The sequence below is a fragment of the Dama dama genome, unplaced genomic scaffold (genome assembly GCF_033118175.1).
Source record: "Dama dama isolate Ldn47 unplaced genomic scaffold, ASM3311817v1 ptg000020l, whole genome shotgun sequence".
Taxonomy (NCBI): domain Eukaryota; kingdom Metazoa; phylum Chordata; class Mammalia; order Artiodactyla; family Cervidae; genus Dama; species Dama dama.
The window spans coordinates 4,927,132-4,932,839 of record NW_026870875.1 but is presented as its reverse complement, the minus strand read 5'-3'; positions in this window follow the sequence as shown (position 1 = coordinate 4,932,839).

Sequence of the window (5,708 nt, the reverse complement as noted above, 5' to 3'; positions counted from 1 at the left end):
TTTCATGCTGTTCATGTTTTTCAACACCCTTTCATGTTCCTCCTATTTTTGAGACCGTTTCATGCTCCTCGTATTTCTGACACCTTGTGAAGATGTTCATATTTTTCACAACTTTTCAGGCGCTTCCTGTTTTTCAACACCGCTTCATGCTCCTCCTATTTTTCAGACCGTTTCATGCTCCTCATATTTTGACACCTTTTGAAGCTCTTCATATTTTTCACACCTTTTCAGGCTCTTCATATTTTTGAACACCGCTTCATGCTCCTCCTATTTTTCAGACCGTTTCATGCTCGTGATGTATTTCACACCTTTTGAAGCTCTTTATATTTTTCACACCTTTTCAAGCTCTCATGTTTTTGAACACAGCTTCATGCTCCTCATATTTTTCAGACCTTTACATGCTCTCATGTATTTCAAACCTTTTGAAGCTCTTCATGTTTTTCACACCCTTTCATGGTCTTCATATTTTTCAACACGATTTCATGCTCCTCCTAATTTTCAGATCGTTTCATGCTCCTCATATTTTTGACACCTTTTGAAGCTCTTCTTATTCTTCACACTTTTTCAGGCTCTTCATGATTTTCAACACTGATTCATGCTCCTCCTATTTTTCAGACAGTTTCATGCTCCTCATATTTTTGACACTTTTTGAAGCTCTTCATATTTTTCACACCTTTCCATGCTCCTCATGTTTTTCAACACCGTTTCATGCTCCTCCTCTCTTTCAGACCGTTTCAGGCTCCTCATATGTTTCACACCTTTTTCAGGCTCTTCATGTATTTCAACACCACGTCATGCTCCTCCTATTTTTCAGATCGTTTCATGCTCCTCATATTTTTGACACCTTTTGAAGCTCTTCATATTTTTCACAGCTTTCCAGGCTCTTCATATTTTTGAACACCGATTAATGCTCCTCCTATTTTTCAGACCGTTTCTTGCTCCTCATATTTTTGACACCTTTTGAAGCTCTTCATATTTTTCACACCTTTTCAGGCGCTTCATATTTTTCAACACAACTTCATGCTCCTCCTTTATTTGAGACCGTTTCATGCTCCTCATATTTTTGACACCTTTTGAAGCTCTCCATAGATTTCATACCTTTTCATGCTCTTCATGTTTTTCTACACCGCTTCATGCTCCTCCTATTTTTCAAAGCTTTACATGCTCCTCATATTTTTGTCACCTTTTGAAGCTCTTCATATTTTTCACACCTTTTCAGGCTTTTCATGTTTTTCAACACTGCTTCATTCTCCTCCTTTATTTCAGACCGTTTCATGCTCCTCATATGTTTCACACCTTTTTAAGCTCTTCATGTTTTTTAAAACCTTTTCACGCTCCTCATATATTTCAGACCATTTCAAGCTCCTCATATTTTTGACACCTTTTGAAGCTCTTCATATTTTTCACATTTTTTCAGGGTCTTCATGTTTTTCTACACCACTTCATGCTCCTCCTATTTTTCAGACCGTTTCATTCTCCTCATATGTTTCACAACTTTTTCAGGCTCTTCATGTTTCTCAACACCACTTCATGCTCCTCCTATTTTTCAGACCGTTTCATGCTCCTCCTAATTTTCAGACCGTTTCATGCTCCTCATATTTTTGACACCTTTTGAAGCTCTTCATATTTTTCACTCCTTTTCAGGCTCTTCATGTTTTCAACACCGCTTCATGCCCCTCCTATTTTTCACACTGTTTCATACTCCTCATATTTTTGAAACCTTTGAGGTACTTCATATTTTTCACATCTTTTAAGGCTCTTCATGTTTCTCAAAACCGCTTCATGTTGCTCCTATTTTTCGGACTGTTTCATGCTCCTCATATTTTTGACACCTTTTGAAGCTCTTCATATTTTTCACACCATTTCAGGCTCTTCATGTTTTTGAACACTGTTTCCTGTTCCTACTATTTTTCAGACTGTTCATGCTCCTCATATTTTTGACACCTTTTGAAGATCTTCATATTTTTCACACCTTTTCAGGCTATTCAGGTTTTTCTACACCGCTTCATGCTTCTCCTATTTTTGACACCTTTTGGAGCTGTTCATGTTTTTCACACCTTTTCAGGTTCTTCATGTTTTTCAACACCGATTCATGTTCCTCCTATTGTTCAGACCGTTTCATGCTCGTCACATTTTAGACACCTTTTGAAGCTCTTCATATATTTCACAACTTTTCAGGCTTTTCATGTTTTTGAACACTGTTTCATGCTCCTCATGTTTTTGACACCTTTTGAAGCTCTTCATATTTTTCACACCTTTTCAGGCTCTTCATGTTTTTCAACACCGCTTCATGCTCTCTCCTATTTTTTGAGACCGATTCATGCTCCTCATATTTTTGACACCTTTGGAAGCTCTTCATATTTTTCACACCTTTTGAAGATCCTCATATTTTTCACACTTTTTCAGGCTCTTCATGTTTTTCAACACCGATTCATACTCCTCCTATTTTTCACTCCGTTTCATGCTCCTCATATTTTTGACAAGTTTTGAGTCTCTTCATATTTTTCATACCTTTTCAGGCTCTCCATGTTTTGAACACCGCTTCATGCTCCTCCTATATTTCAGATCATTTCATGCTCCTCACATTTTTCACACCTTTTGAAGCTCTTCATATTTTTCACACCTTTCCTTGCTCTTCATGTTTTTCAACACGCTTTCATGCTCCTCCGATTATTCAGATCGTTTCATGCTCCTCATATTTTTGACACATTTTGAAGCTCTTCATATTTTCGACACCTTTCAGGTTCTTCATGTTTTTCAACACTGTTTCATGCTCCTCCTATTTTTCAAACGGATTCATGCTCCTCATATTTTTGACACATTTTAGAAGCTCTTCATATTTTCGACACCTTTCAGATTCTTCATGTTTTTCAACACCGTTTCATGCTCCTCCTAATTGTCAAACCGTTTCATGTTCCTCCTATTTTTCAGACCGTTTCATGCTCCTCATACTTTTGACACCTTTTGAAGCTCTTCATGTTTTTCACACCCTTTCATGGTCTTCATATTTTTCAACACGATTTCATGCTCCTCCTAATTTTCAGATCGTTTCATGCTCCTCATATTTTTGACACCTTTTGAAGCTCTTCTTATTCTTCACACTTTTTCAGGCTCTTCATGATTTTCAACACCGATTCATGCTCCTCCTATTTTTCAGACAGTTTCATGCTCCTCATATTTTTGACACTTTTTGAAGCTCTTCATATTTTTCACACCTTTCCATGCTCCTCATGTTTTTCAACACCGTTTCATGCTCCTCCTCTCTTTCAGACCGTTTCAGGCTCCTCATATGTTTCACACCTTTTTCAGGCTCTTCATGTATTTCAACACCACGTCATGCTCCTCCTATTTTTCAGATCGTTTCATGCTCCTCATATTTTTGACACCTTTTGAAGCTCTTCATATTTTTCACAGCTTTCCAGGCTCTTCATATTTTTGAACACCGATTAATGCTCCTCCTATTTTTCAGACCGTTTCTTGCTCCTCATATTTTTGACACCTTTTGAAGCTCTTCATATTTTTCACACCTTTTCAGGCGCTTCATATTTTTCAACACAACTTCATGCTCCTCCTTTATTTGAGACCGTTTCATGCTCCTCATATTTTTGACACCTTTTGAAGCTCTCCATAGATTTCACACCTTTTCATGCTCTTCATGTTTTTCTACACCGCTTCATGCTCCTCCTATTTTTCAAAGCTTTACATGCTCCTCATATTTTTGTCACCTTTTGAAGCTCTTCATATTTTTCACACCTTTTCAGGCTTTTCATGTTTTTCAACACTGCTTCATTCTCCTCATTTATTTCAGACCGTTTCATGCTCCTCATATGTTTCACACCTTTTTAAGCTCTTCATGTTTTTTAAAACCTTTTCACGCTCCTCATATATTTCAGACCATTTCAAGCTCCTCATATTTTTGACACCTTTTGAAGCTCTTCATATTTTTCACATTTTTTCAGGGTCTTCATGTTTTTCTACACCACTTCATGCTCCTCCTATTTTTCAGACCGTTTCATTCTCCTCATATGTTTCACAACTTTTTCAGGCTCTTCATGTTTCTCAACACCACTTCATGCTCCTCCTATTTTTCAGACCGTTTCATGCTCCTCATATTTTTGACACCTTTTGAAGTTCTTCATATTTTTCACACCTTTTCAGGCTTTTCATGTTTTTCAACACTGCTTCATTCTCCTCCTTTATTTCGGACCGTTTCATGCTCCTCATCGTTTTGACACCTTTTGAAGCTCTTTATATTTTTCACACCTTTTCAGGCTTTTCATGTTTTTCTACACCTCTTCATTCTCTTCCTATTTTTCAGACATTTTCTTGCTCCTCATATTTTTGACATCCTTTGAAGCTCTTCATATATTGCACACCTTTTCAGGCTTTTCATGTATTTCAACACCGTCTCATGCGCCTCCTATTTTTCAGACCGTTTCATGCTCCTCATATGTTTCACACCTTTTTCAGGCTCTTCATGTTTTTCAACACCACTTCATGCTCTTCCTATTTTTCAGACCGTTTCATGCTCATCATATTTTTCACACAATTTGAAGCTCTTCATACTTTTCACACCTTTTGAGGCTCTTCATGTTTTTGAAAACAGTTTCTTGCTCCTCATATTTTTCAGACCGTTTCATGGTCCTCATATTTTTGACACCTTTTGAAGCTCTTCATGTTTTTTAACAGCTTTTCATGCTCCTCCTATATTTCAGACCGTTTAATGCTCCTCATATTTTTGACACCTTTTGAAGTTCTTCATATATTGCACACCTTTTCAGGCTGTTCATGTTTTTGAACACCGCTTCATGCTCCTCCTATATTTCAGACCTTTTCATGCTCATCTCATTTTTGCCAACTTTTGAAGCTCTTCATATTTTGCACACCTTTGAAAATATTCATATTTTTCACAAGTTTTCATTCTCTTCTTGTTTTCAACACCGCCTCTTGCTCCTTCTATTTTTCAGACCGTTTCATGCTCCTCATATTTTGACACGTTTTGAACATCTTCATATTTTTCACACCTTTTCAGGCTCTTCAAGTTTTTGAACACGGTTTCATGCTCCTCTTATTTTTCAGACCGTTTCATGCTCCTCATATTTTTGACACCTTTTGGAGCTCCTTGTATTTTTCACACCATTTAAGCTCTTCATATTTTTCACACATTTTCAGGTTCTTCATGTTTTTCACCAGCACTTCATACTCCTCTTATTTTTCTGACCGTTTCATGCTCCTCATATTTTTGACTCCTTTGAAGCTCTTCACATTTTCACACCTTTTCAGGCTTTTCGTGTTTTTCAACACCACTTCATGATCCTCCTATTTTTCAGACCGTTTCATGCTTCTCATATTTTTGACACCTTTCGAAGCTCTTCATATTTTTCAGATCTTTTCAGGCTCTTCATGTTTTTAAACACCGCTTCATGCTCCTCCTATTTTTCAGACCGTTTCATGCTCCTCCTATTTTTGAGACCTTGAAGCTCTTCATATAATTCACACCTTTTCAGGCTCTTCATGTTTTTCAACACCGCTTCATGCTCCTCCTATTTTTCAGACCTTTTCACGCTTTTCATATTTTTGACACCTTTTGAAGCCCTCATATTTTTCACACCTTTTCAGGCTTCTCATGTTTTTGAGGACCGCTTCATGCTCCTCCTATTTTTCAGAACGTTTCACGCTTTTCATATTTTTGACACCTTTTGAAGCCC